Genomic DNA, 14,276 nt, shown 5'->3' with positions numbered 1-14,276 from the left:
TATCCAGGTTTACCGTGATGACCTCCTAACTGGTCGCCCTGTCTCTGGTCCGTTTCCCACTCTCCTAGCCCATCCTCAGCCCAGCCTGTAGGGATAGAGTGCTTTTCCCAGATTGCCCATCCGATCAAGTCCTTCCCTGGCTTTCAGGAGAAGGCTGAAACTTCATCTCTTAGTAACCCTGACCCTGTGTGTTGCGAACCCTCTATGCCCACTCTTCAGCACATCCCAACAGAGCAGTCCTACTAAACTGCCTCCACGTCCCCAAGCATGTCATGCTTTCGCTTGCGTTGCCCAGTGGTGCTGACTCCCTGTTTTCCATTTAGTTAATTCTTGCTAACCCTTCCAAACTCTAATCCAAGAGTATCTGTCAGCCCTCTCCTATCTATCATAGTGTCCTGGGCATAGCCCACATCGTAGCTCACATCCCCAAGAAGCTCTTGCTGAGTTAAGGAGGCAGACAGCTAAACCAAGTAATGGACAATTCCTGTTTTCAAATCACAGTGCTTAATATTGTATGACGTCTTATAGTAATCACAGACATTCAAGCAGCTGATAGTATTCACAGAGAAAAGTGTCATTTTGAGATTGCTATGTTTTAAACGGGAAAGATGGCTTGTCTAGTCAAGGAGGCCTAGACATGTCATGTGTTTCTAAATACATCTATGCAAATCTCCTCATTCAAGTCTACTGAGAGGAGACCTGTAAAGTGTTTTACAATTGAACTAATTTTTAAGTTTTATTTCCTTTGGAAGTTATAGCTTTTAACTTATTTCTTAGTATTCTTTCTTTAATTTCCTAAAAGTGAAGTTGCTCAGTTGTGTCCGACTCTTTGCAACCCCATGGACTATAGCCTGCTAGGCTCCTCTGTCCATGGGATTTTCCAGGCAAGAGTGCTGGAGTGGGTTGCCATTGCCTTCTCCAGGGGATCTTCCTGACCCAGGGATCGAACCTGGGTCTCCTGCATTGCAGGCAGACGCTTTACCCTCTGAGCCACCAGGGAAGTCCACACAAAAAAGAAGATAAAAAAATAAGAAAAAAAGGAAATCTTAAAAGACCATTTATTTTTTAAATAAGTGAAGTACTGCTTATTGCTCTCTTTCACAAGTTTCTAAAGCTTTGACCCTGGACATGAAATAGGAAGAGGAGCTGGATAACTGTAGCAGAGGCAAGTGCATTTTGTGGACTGGCTGCGCTGGAATCAGATTAATCTAAAATTAAGGAAGAACCTGGAAGCAGTATGTAATGTTAGTATATACTTTCAAGCTAGATTCTGCCAAATTGTGAACCTCCCTCATCAAATACCGCCCCCCCCAACACACACACACACACACACACACAATAGTCATTTCATCTTTTGCGCAGTTGATCAGCTGATTAATTATTTGCTTGTGCAGATGAAAGACCTGGAGAAAGAGGCATGCTATATCAATACTATAGCCTACTTTGGAGGGCACCTAGATATAGATTATCTATATAAGCATTTTTACTTAATGTACTTTCAACAAGTGTTGAGTAAAAACTATTATCATTGCCGAAGTGTGAGTATTCTTTGGAAGCCAAGCAGAGAATAAAAGTGGGGGGTAACAAACTGACAAGAACCGTAGGCCTTCCATCCACTATAGGATGCCAGAAATGCAAATATCATGTTTATGGCCTCATGTAGAAGCTACAGTTTTCAGAAAATGATTAGGTCTTATAAACTTTCACAAGACCTACAACATTGTGAACAAATTTGGACTGAATATCAGCTATTCTTATTTGGAGCCTAGTTCCCTTTCTTTTGTATCCTCTCTGTATTCAAAAGGCTCAAAGTCTAAAAACTACGTTTTTCAGAATTGCTTGGAGCTAAAGTTTTAAATGTGATTTAAGTCTGGCTAGTGATACAGACGCATATAGATATAGAAAGCAAAATGGCAGGGAAGTCCACCTTTGTGGTGAATAAGATAAAAAGCAAGTTCCCCAAAACATAGGTGTTTGTGGTGGCCGGACTCTGTTCTCACGCCTAGTTCTCAGCTTCCCAGATGTGAGCAGGTGTGGTGATGGCAGCCGTGAAAACAGGAGCAATAGCAGCTATGGTGGTTAGATATGGGAACCAATAATATATCAATGGTAGTCCCATGACCTTCCAATGCATCTGTAAGTGCCTAATGGCCTACGTTAAATTTCCTCCTAACTGAAAAATCTAAACTGATTCCTACGTTATGCGCTGAACTCTGATATAATATCTAAACTGTAACTTGGAAAATCTGATTTATAACAGAAAATGCATATCATTCAGTACCTATGCCTAACTCTGTCCTATCCCACTGTGCTAGGTCAGAAGATAGATCCCCAAACTGAGGTTAGGGTTACTATCAGTCTGTTTGTGAGTACGGTACTTACATATATGCTCTGTGTGAAGTATGTGAGGCAGACACTGAGGAATCGATAGTTACAGGAGGGATCTGTGTCTGTGGAAGGAGTGACCTCTGAATTCATGAAGAGCCGGTAATGAAATGGCTGTTTTTTGCGGACCGTTGTTAGAGATTCTCCTCCTCTTCCCCTCCCCATCACCTCCTCTGCTGGGTTCTCCTTTCTCAGAGCTCTGGATGTGGAAGTAGCCCAGGCTCTCCACCTAGGACTTCTCTCTGCACCTGTGCACACTCCTCAAGCAATCTCATCTGGGTGTGTGGCTTTAAATGCCATCATTATGCCGATGACTTGAAGTCCTCAAGTCAGAGCCTTTCCAGGGCATCACATGGTTCGTTTCTTCATGGATGGACTGGGGAGAGGATTGTGGTAAGAGGTGGATAACTGACTAATTCTCAGGTGTTTGGGTTTTTTGGAATCCATACGAACTGATGCATAGAGTCTTCAAGAAACCATCCTCAAAGGGCCTCGCTGAGGCTGAGAGACGTAGACTACTCACGATATACTGAAGCCCCTGATATGTCAAGAAAAGAAAAAAGACAAAGGAATATTACAAAACTGTAGTGTATTTCACATGTTTATAGTGGATAAATCAATGCCTTTAAAGTACACGCAAATACAGTGCCTCTGCTGACAGCCTCATTTGCCATAGACCCAGTGGCTTCTTGCTCCCTCCTACTGCTGGTCTGTAAGCTTGTGAACTGCTCACACCAAGCAAGACTCTGGGAATGTGGCAGCATTTAAGCTGGAGGCCATCCTTCTTCTGGCAAAGGGAAATGGAGCTGGGCTCACCACCTCTATAGTCCCTACACTCATCCACTCAATCCCAATGCTATCTTCAAGTATTCCCACCTTTGACAAAGACTATCTCCTTAACCAACTTAAGTTGAGTCTTCTGAGCATTCTTCCTGACTGGGCCTTGTCCTTGACCTGCTAAGTCAGCTTAATCATAAGTGTTCACCTGTTAGTAGGATGTCAGAAATACAAAAATTTTGAAGATAATCCCCCATCTTTGATATCTAATCGTGTCCCTCTTTCCTCACCTCTGGTATCTCATCAAGTCTCTCTCATTACTTTTCCGTCCACTGACCTTCTCACTTTGCCCCCTGGCTGTAATTCCACAGAAACCCTTACTGTTTCTGCAGTCGAGCTCAGTTCTGTATTAAAGTCTCTCTTCTCTACTGCGCTACCTCAAATAAACTCTGTCTTGCCGTTTTTAACAAATACCTGATGCAATTTCTCTTTGACATTTTATGTTCTTCCTCTCTCAAACCCAACTTACTTAAGACTGGATAAAGCATGTTAACTTCAGAGATGGGGCTGATAGACTAACGCAAAGTCATCATACTAGCTTTCAGGCAGGAGTTCTGCTCGTTCCACCAGGCACTTATGGGTCAGACACTGAGCTCTGAATCACAGAGAGGATGAAGGTTACCCAGAGCAAAGTTGAAGACAATATTGTGTCTTTCCCTCACTGCATCTTTCGTAACATTCTCTGTTAGTCACTCAGTCGTGTCCAACTCTTTGTTATCTCATGAACTATAGCCCACCAAGCTCCTCTGTCCATGGAATTCTCCAGGCAAGAATACTGGAGTGAGCTGTCATTCCCTTCTCCAGGGGATCTTCTGGACCCAGGGATCAAACCTGGGTCTCCCACATGGCAGGCAGATCCTTAACCATCTGAGCTTGGTTTGGGGAAGCCACTGTGTTCTGCACGGGTGCCTTGCGGTCCTGAACTCTGACGTCATACCTACCCGCCAACTTTCTGTGCGTGAAAAACGTCTATCTTTTACCAAGATCAGAATTTGGTAAAACTACATCTATTCCTTCAGAGAACTATTTCCATTTAAATCTCTTAATGGGAAACAATCCTGAAGCACAGTCTTTCTAAAAAGTAAGATGTTTATAGTAGTTTGGTATGATGTTCCTCTGAGTATTTGTATTTGTAACAGGGAATATTGTTTAGATGCCATGAAGGCATCTTAATTGTGGAAGGCCACCAAGAACTGAAACTGTCTACTCTGATACTTGGTCCACACATCATGAACAAAAACCACACCCACTGTCTACCTTAGCATCATTTTGCTCCTCGTCTGTCTTCATCAGCATTGCCCTATTTTTCCAGAAGTCTTCTGCCAAGGGATGTGGCTTGATTGTTTACTACAGGACCTTCCAAAAAAAACCCATTACCTCTTCAGCAAGTAACATGAACAGAAAGTTTGCACGTAAGAATCTTTGAACCCCTTGCCTTGATGTTTCCAATAATCTTGGACGGTTGCATTGTGGTCCTTAGCCCCATTTTGAAAGACTTGCCTTACATCATCCTTTTAATTTTCAATCAATTCTGTCCTCATCTTCCCCCACTCCAAGAAAATAGTAGAGCTTTGTGAGGTGGTGGTCACCCTTTTGGGGTAAGTGGTAAATGCAGACTTGTCTTATCAATAGCTTCTATTGGTGATATTTGGGGAGCCATCTTTTATCAGCTCAGGAATGTTGAATTGAGTGAAACCTGTAGCTGTTCCTTTAAATCATCCATATCACTTAAATGTGAGGCTGGCTCTAGGCTGATTTCTTTTAAACTGTATATAATAGAAAGGCACAAATGTGCCAGAAAATTCTCTTAGTTGTCAGGATAGGTTAAACCTCATAACAAACCCACAAGATGCCAAAATTCTATCATTCCTCAAATATCCAAAAATTCATATGAGTCATAACTGTATCCACATTTGAATGTGCCAATTAAAAGAGTAAGATAAATCTTCCAAAGTGTTGTTGCACTAGTAGAGAGTGTCAGTTCTAAATACGAAAATATTCTATATTTCTGTTGTAAGATACCCTTCAGCAAGGAGCTATTTTCATACATAACTACTGTGGGAATGCAAAAACAGTAACACATTTCACTTTGGAAGGAGAGAGATATATGAGCTACCACAAGTTTTACAATATGTCTTTAAAGCTTCTGAGAGCTGGTATATGGCACATTGAAAGAGATTTTTTTTTCTCTCTCATTCAGCTTAAAAGTAATTTTTACTATTTCATAGTCAAGGAGCCACTAGAGGGCCCTAAAGCCCACCTTAAATCCAGAAAATTCTCATTTCAGAGGGAGTGATCAGTGCATGTATGTTGTGTATGATCTGGCAGGAAGCAGAAAAAAACTCTAGTCATTTGCTGATGAGTAAAACCCAGAAAAATGGAATTCATACAAAAGTATAATATATATCCTGCATCTACTTAATTGCTTAACAGAAGGAAGTTTTGTTCCTAACATAGCAGCATTGTTCTCTCTGGGAACGAACAAGTACAGACCATAATAACCACTTGTCTCCAATGTGAGTGATTTTCTCAGGTACTAATACAAGTAGTTTGTTTTCCAATGTTGACGCAATGATTGGAGCTTTTTAGCAGGAATCTTACAGTAAAGGAATTCATTTTATACGAGATAGTGAATTTGAGTGAGGAAGTAACTCAGTTGCATTGATCAGCATAAGAAACAATACTACACAGAATTTTTTGCAAAAAATCATGTGTCCATGTATAGTACACAGAGAATTGCTCACCCTCATGGCCCATAGCTCCGCCAGCCCTCACTGACACCCCCCTGGCCTGTCCGCCTCCCTCCCTACAGGGCCAGCGACTGTGGCCCCCTTGGTCCAGTTCCCTCCCCATTACCTAGTTCAGCGGCTCTTTAAAATGTCCCTGGCATGACAGTTCCAGGGACAAAAGAAATACTAAGTGCATATTCCCGAAAGTTGTACATGTTACTTAGAAGGAAGCAGTCACATTTAGTGCTGTACATTAGTTGGCTCATTCAAAACAGAAATTCAAATTAAGCAAAGATCCAGAGTTCCACAGCTGAAATAACGTTGAAGTGGAGATAAGGAAAAAGTGCAGAATGAAAAGCAGCATCTTATCACAGCAGAAAGTAGGAGGCCCGGGTGTCCCTGAGACCCAGGTGAGACTCCTGGCAATGAGGAGGAGTCTTGGAGAAGACACCAAATTTTCCACAAGGTGGAAAACAGGAACTCAAGCCAGCCTTATTAAAATCTTCAAGGATCAAAAGACCCCAGCGGGCCCAAAGTTGTTGCGTAAGCATTTAAAAATAGAAACTATACAGAGAAGTGGGCAGCTGAAATGTGAACGACAGAACGGTTCTGGGCAAATCGGTTCAGCAGCAGCCTCATGACACAGGAGAAAAGGGAACTGTCCTCGGGCAAAGGGGATGGCGGGAGAGACACAGCCCGAGAAGTAAACGTTTGTAAAGGCAGTGGGTGAATGCCGCCTGAGTGCAGGAAAGGTCAAGACTGAGCATTTCTTAATCAGTCATGGCTCCAGACTCTTTAAAATCCACGTGTCTAGATTTACCTGGCAAAATAAAGCTCCATTTCATGAGTGAGCCACCACAAGACTAAGGAGGGAAAAATTATTTTGCCCTTTTCTGTGTTTTGTTATTCCCAGCACTCCTCCTCTTAAGGTTATTTCTGTGTCTGAGATGAGCATATGTTTTCATTATCTGGTAACATGTCTGATTTTTATGTTTATTAGTATGCTTTATTTGTTTTTGTCATAAAAGATCCAGAAATGAGTGAAACTACAAGTGTTCAGCTGATGACTCGTGAGCCTTCATTTCTCAAGGTGCCCCTGGTTTCTCAACAAAGCATCACCCTTCTCCTGGCTGGATCATAGCACCAGTTCCTGATTCGCCAGCTCACTTATCACAGTGCATCGACTAAAATAGATTCACTCACTCATCGAATACCTACTGAGCACCTACTATAGTACATGCTGCAAAGAAAGAAATAAGCCAGATTCCTACCCTCAAGGAACTCAGGTCTAGTAGAAAAGAAAGAAAATTAAGTGATGATAAGACACTCTAGTGATGATAAGATACTGTTGATGTTCATATGGTCTGAAGCTTTAGGCTGCAGGTTGTATTTATTTGTTAGTACTGTTTGGTGTTGTCTGGGGGGCTCTGAAGAGCTCTGCCTAGTCCTTTATGTCTCTGTGCAAAAAGAATTCAGTAAGAGACAAAGTGATAGACAAGAAGTGACTTATTAGATTAGGATGCTTGTGAGGCTTATAAGCGGGAGGGCAAGGGGAGGGAGTGCCATCCCCTGAGGACTTATTTGGCTACCATTTTATAATCAAAGGAAAAGGGGGGAGAGGAGAAAACCTTTTTTATCTTTCTTGAGTAGATGTCATTCTCCTCCTCCAAGTTGGGCAGGTTTCTTGTCCCTACATGGTCAAGCTAGGTACACAAATTATTGTTTTTTATGTGTGCAGAGAGCGTGCCCTAGGGATCATTAACTTACTGAGCTCACCAGGCAGGATGTGAGTCTCATGGCACCATTGTTTTTTTGTTTGGGGACATGTTCTATGCTCCTGTTGCATGGTTTTATTGCTAAGCAAGCCTGATTGGTTTTGTAGTTAAGTAAACCTGCTTTCTTGAATAATCATTAACTTACAGGTATCCCCTTTTTTTTTCTTCTTTAACTTATAACCCTCTCATGGGATTAACTATTTAATCACCTATTTTGGTCCCTGGTGGCTCAGAGGTTAAAGCATCTGCCTGCAATGCAGGAGACCTAGGTTCGATCCCTGGGTTGGGAAGATCCCCTGGAGAAGGAAATGGCAACCCACTCCAGTATTCTTGCCTGGAATATCCCATGGAGAGAGGAGCCTGGTGGGCTACAGTCCATGGGGTAGCAAAGAGTCAGACACAACTGAGCGACTTCACTTTGTCCCTTTACTCTGTCTCCATCGTTAGGAGTCCACTCAAAGCAAGAAAACTCAACCATCCCTCACCACAGTTTATTTTTCTCAGACAAGAGCAGAGGTAGGCAGTTCAGGGCTGGTGCAGGAGCTCCACGATGCCATCAGGGACCCGGTATTTCCATCTTTCCCTCCACCATCCTTAGCTTGGAAGCATTTGCCTTCATGCTCATTGCCTTATGATTGCAAAATAGCTGCTACACTTCAAAATATCACATCTGTCCATGTTCAAGGAAGAGGAACTGGAAAAAAGAAGCACGCTAGCCCATTTGGTCTCTTTTTTATCAAGGAAGTGTGGATGAAGAATGTCATCAGGAAACAGAGGGTACTGAAATCATCAAGCCATCAGCCACTGCCACTGCCCCCAAGAAAAACAGGATATTGCTTCCCTACATAGTTAAGGTGCTTCCAGGGATGCCAACGCTACAATTACCCCCTAACTTACTCTCAAATAGGAACATGGCCTTCCTTAGCCATTCATTGTACTTTAGCTACTGTGTTACACTCTTTTAATCTTTTAACAACCACTTTATGAGAGGTGCTAAGGCACACAAAAATTGAGTTAACTGCCCAAGTCATGGGACCCATAAGTAGTAGAGTGAGGATTCAACTCAGACAGTCTGCCTCTCACTGGACACTGGGTAGTCACCTCAGTAGCCCAAAACTGTAGCCCAATAAGGGGGCATGGCACCCCTCTGCCCCTGCCCTCCCACTTATAAGCCTTAGGACACTAAGTCACCTCTCCTGATATTGAAGGAGATTATATTCTCAGCAGTTCTTCAGGCTACAAACGTGAGACCCCTGGAAAGTGAAAGTGTTAGTCACTCAGTCATGTCTGACTCTTGCGACCCCATGGACTGCAACCTGCCAGGCTCCTCTGTTCCTGGGATTCTCCAGGCAAGAATACTGGAGTGAGTTGCCATTCCCTGCTCCAGGGAATCTTCCTTACCCAGGAATAGAACCCAGGTCTCCTGCATTGCAGGTGGACTCCTTACCACCTGAGCCACCAGTGAAGCCCAACCGCTCTTACCTGGCATGGAATTCTCCAGGCCAGAATACTGGAGTGGGCAGTCGTTCCTTTCTCCAGGGGATCTGCCCAACGAAAGGATCAAACCCAGGTCTTCTGCATTGCAGGAGGATTCTTCACCAGCTCTGAGACCCCTGGAACCAACTCTAAATCAGCTTAGAAAGGGGCATGGTTAACACTAATAATTCATGAATATCACAGATTAAGGTTTTAACTGTTCATTCATTCATTCAGTAAATACTTATTGAACCTCTGGTTTGTGTTAGGTAGTACTCCAGGTCCTTGAGAGTCAACTGTGAACAAGACAGTATAGACACTGGCCTAAGAGTTCATAGCTTCTCAAGAAGACAAGCAAATAAATGACATTTAATGAGTGATATGATAGGAAAGATTTAAGGAGCTATAAAATAGTACAGGGGCATGGTTTTTATTTTAAGAGTAGAAGTGGGAAGTGATGCTTCAGGCCTCTGAAAGGTTGAAGTTGGCCAAAGAAGCTGCTGAAAGGAAAAACTGTTCCAGGAGGAGAGAAAGAGAGAGCATGTGTGTTAGGGAAGGGAAGGGCTGTACATCTACTGTCAGGAAAACCTGGTTTATTGGATAATTGGAATGAATTACAAAACCCCTGGGGCAAAAGTTCAAAGAGAAAAATGGAGGAGTAGCAGAAGAGTCACGAAGAGCTCTATGACCTAAAGCCAATTTAAGGTCAAGCGCTTTGTTTATGGATTTAGTTTGTCACAATTAGAACTGTAATTATAATTACAAACTGTCAGCAGTAAAGAAACCATAATATAGCTTATGTCATTTTTATTCCAAATGAGCTTGTTAACTTCATGGTACATTGATCATTTTTAAATGAGGTTTTTTTTTTCTCACTAACTTAAAAATGTTTGGAAATGAAATGCTCAACAATCTAAAACATTTCTTATGCTTTATAATGGAGGAAAATAGATGTCTGTGTGCTATCTGACAACACACTTTGGTCTTAATTCTTCTTATTTCGTGCCATTGGGTAATCTGGGTTGGAAGCCAGTGAACAAGTGACTCATTGATCTGCTAAATCCTGGGTATAGAATGTAAGGGGTCTCAACACAGAGGAAGGACAGGGAGATAGGTAAGGAAGCAGAGCAGCTTTGGGAAGACACCATGGAAGAAGGACATACAGCTCTGGAGTTGTTTGGATGTATACTCTCTAGAAAGCGGAGTGAAGGTAGTGCCCAGTCCTGCAGAGAAGTGACCCTTGCACTGCCAGGAGAAATAGTCCCACCCCTCCTCACCCAGAGGCTCAGGGCTCTCCATTCACAGGCAGAATAGAAAATACACAATTCTGAGGGATTCACTCATTCATCAACAAATATTCCATGGTAACACAGCAGTGAATAAAACAAACAAACACCTCTGCCTTCTTGAAACTTATATTCTAGTGCAGCAGAGAAAACCCAGTAATATGCAAAAAGTAGTACTTCATGGCTGTACTGTTGTGTGTGCTAAGTTGCTTCAGTTAGTTCAGTCAGTTAGTCGCTCAGTCGTGTCCGACTCTTTGAGACCCCATGAATTGCAGCACGCCAGGCCTCCCTGTCCATCACCAACTCCGGAGTTCACCCAAACTCACGTCCATCGAGTCAGTGATGCCATCCAGCCATCTCATCCTCTGTCGTCCCCTTCTCCTCCTGCCCCCAGTCCCTCCCAGAATCAGGACCTTTTCCAATGAGTCAACTCTTCGCATGAGGTGGCCAAAGTATTGGAGTTTCAGCTTCAGCATCAGTCCTTCCAATGAACACCCAGGGCTGATCTCCTTCAGAATGGCCTGGTTGGATCTCCTTGCAGTCCAAAGGACTCTCAAGAGTCTCCTCCAACACCACAGTTCAAAAGCATCAATTCTTCAGCGTTCAACTTTCTTCACAGTCCAAGTCTCACATCCATACATGACTACTGGAATAAACAATAGTCTTGACTAGATGGACATTTGTTGGCAAAGTAATGTCTCTGCTTTTGAATATGTTATCTAGGTTGGTCATAACTTTTCTTCCAAGGAGTAAGCATCTTTTAATTTCATTGCTGCAGTCACCATCTGCAGTGATTTTGGAGCCCAAAAAAATAAAGTCTGACACCGTTTCCACTGTTTCCCCATGTTTCCCCATCTATTTCCCATGAAGTGATGGGTGCCATGATCTTAGTTTTCTGAATGTTGAGCTTTAATCCAACTCTTTCACTCTCCTCTTTGACTTTCATCAAGAGGCTTTTTAGTTCCTCTTCACTTTCTGCCATAAGGGTGGTCTCATCTGCATATCTGAGGTTATTCGTATTTCTCCCACCAATCTTGATTCCAGCTTGTGCTTCTTCCAGCCCAGCATTTCTCATGATGTACTCTGCATAGAAGTTAAATAAGCAGGGTGACAATATACAGCCTTAACATACTCCTTTTCCTATTTGGAACCAGTCTGTTGTTCCATGTCCAGTTCTAACTGTTGCTTCCTGACCTGCATATAGGTTTCTCAAGAGGCAGGTCAGGTGGTATGGTGTGCCCATCTCTTTCAGAATTTTCCACAGTTTATTGTGGTCCACACAGTCAAAGGCTTTGGCATAGTCAATAAAGCAGAAATAGATGTTTTCCTGGAACTCTCTTGCCTTTTCGATGATCCAGTGGATGTTGTCAATTTGATCCCTGGTTCCTCTGCCTTTTCTAAAACCAGCTTGAACATCTGGAAGTTCACGGTTCACGTATTGCTGAGTTGCCTCAGTTGTGTCCAATTCTTTGTGACGCTATGGACTGTAGCCTGCCAGGCTCCTCTGTCCATGGGATTTCCCAGGCAAGAATACTGGAGTCAGTTGCCATTTCCTTCTCCAGGGGATCTTTCCAATCCAGGGACCAAATCTGTGTCTCTTACATCTCCTGCACTGGCAGGCAGGTTCTTTACCACTAGCACCACCGAAGTGGATTTTTTCCAAAAATGCAATTTTGAATTTTGGTCTTACATTGAAAACTAAATCAATGTAATTCACTGCATTTGTAGAGTGAAAGAAAAAGTACACATCAGTTCAATAGTTGCAGGAAAAACATTTGGTAAAAATCTAATGTCCATTCATGATTCTAAAAAGAAAACATTACAAGGGACTTCCATGGTGGTCCAGTGCCTAGGACTCTGTACTCCCACTGCAAAGGGCCCAGATTTGATGCCTGATTGGGAAGTCAGTCCCACATGCTGCAACTAAGAGTTCACATGCCATAGCCAAGACCTGGTGCAACCTAATCAATTAAGTAATTAATTAATTTAAAAAAACAAAGCAAACACTCCTAGCAAACTTGAACTACAGAGAAACTTTTTTAATTTAATAAATTTAATAAAAGATAATTACAAAGCAAATTTAATGAATAATGGTAAAATGGTGAACGTTTTCTTTTGAGATCTACAAGACACAGATTCACTTTTATTCAACATACGTCATTGAAGTCCTAGCCAATGCAGTATGGAAAGAAAAATAAATAAACTGCATCATTACTGGAAATGAAGAAATGAAGCATCACTATTCACAGATGATATAATTATGTGAGTGGGATAACTGAAAAGAAACCACAGCCAAATTAAAATAATAAATGTGTTTAGAAAAGTCACTAGACACAATATTTTTAAATCTATTTAAATTCTAAATATTAGTAACTTAAAGATCAAATTAAAAGATACCATTTATAACAACTTCAAAAATATCAAATATAAAAAATAAATCTAACGAAGGATTTCAAAGCAAAAAAATAACAGCAAAACATTATTAAAACAAGTAAAATAATATCTAAATAATTAATGAGATAAATATTCATGGATTAGAGGAATCAAAACTGTAAAGAATAATATCAGGGACTTTCCTGTCAGTCTAGTGCCCCGAGGCCAAAAACCCAAAACATAAAACAGAAACAATGTTGTAACAAATTAAATAAAGACTGTAAAAATGGTCCACATTAAAAAAAAAATCCTTAAAACAGGAAAAAATAATAATATCAGGTGGATCTATACGTTTAAAGCAAACTCCTTTGATTCTTGTTACTATTATTAAACTTTACAAGCTGAATTTAGTTAGAAATTCAAGAACCAAGAATAGTCAAGAAATTTTTTAAGATGAACAAAGCCAGATTCCTGATTATCAAGACTAGGAAGCTATAGTTGTTAGGAAATCTGTACAAATTAAGAAAATGGTACAAGGTATCACTTTGCCAACAAAGGTTCATCTAGTCAAGGCTATTTTTTCCAGTAGTCTTGTATGGATATGAGAGTTAGACCATAAAGAAGGCTGAGCTCTGAAGAATTGATGCTTTTTAACTCTAGTATTGGAGAAGACTCTTGAGAGTCCGTTGGACTTCAGGGAGATCAAAACAGTCAATTCTAAAGGCAATCAACCCTGAAAATTCGTTAGAAGGACTGATGCTGAAGCTGAAGCTCCAACACTTTTGCCACCTGATGCGAAGAGTCTACTCATTAGAAAAGACCCTGATGCTGGGAAAAACAGAAGGCAGGAGGAAAAGAGGATAACAGAGGACAAGATGGTTGGATGGCATCACTGAGTCAATGGGCATGAGTCTGAGCAAGCTTCGGGAAATGGTGAAGGACAGGGAAGCCTGGTGTGCTGCAGTCCATGGGGTCGTAAAGAGTCAGACACAACTGAGTGACTGAACAACAATATACAGTGGTAGAAATAGACCAATGAAACACCTGATTTATGAAAAAGGTGGTATTATAGAACATGGGAGAAAGGAAGATCTGTTCATCATAATATTGGGACAACTAAATATTCACATAGAAAAAAAACCCTGACCTCTACCTTACACCATAAACATATATTAACTCCAGATTTCTTTCAGTTATAAATGTGAAAGAAAAAAATGAAAGAACTTCAAGAAAATATGATATCATCATGATTTCAGAGTAGAGAAAGACTTTAAAAACAGCATAATGTAAAAATTGCAAATTATAAAGAGACCATAAAAGCACAAATCACTTATTTTATTACACTGATATTAATAGCTCCTGTTCATCTAAAGATACCTTTAAGAATGAACAGGGAAGCCCAAAGACAAGAAAAC

The 14,276-nt window shown here is 41.4% G+C and overlaps 2 non-coding genes across 2 annotated transcripts; one reads left to right on the top strand and one right to left on the bottom strand.

Annotated features, from left to right (window-relative positions):
• Window positions 1-927: 927 nt before the first annotated feature.
• TRNAC-GCA (transfer RNA cysteine (anticodon GCA)) lies at window positions 928-1,000 on the bottom strand. Its single transcript has one exon. It is a non-coding gene; the product is annotated as a tRNA-Cys (tRNA).
• Window positions 1,001-7,944: 6,944 nt separating this feature from the next.
• Window positions 7,945-8,016, top strand: TRNAC-GCA (transfer RNA cysteine (anticodon GCA)). The gene has a single exon. It is a non-coding gene; the product is annotated as a tRNA-Cys (tRNA).
• The last annotated feature ends 6,260 nt before the right edge of the window (window positions 8,017-14,276 follow it).

The sequence above is a fragment of the Capricornis sumatraensis genome, chromosome 4 (assembly GCF_032405125.1).
Source record: "Capricornis sumatraensis isolate serow.1 chromosome 4, serow.2, whole genome shotgun sequence".
NCBI classification, from domain to species: domain Eukaryota; kingdom Metazoa; phylum Chordata; class Mammalia; order Artiodactyla; family Bovidae; genus Capricornis; species Capricornis sumatraensis.
The sequence above is the reverse complement of the archived record's forward strand: the minus strand, read 5'-3'. Positions and strand labels throughout refer to the sequence as shown.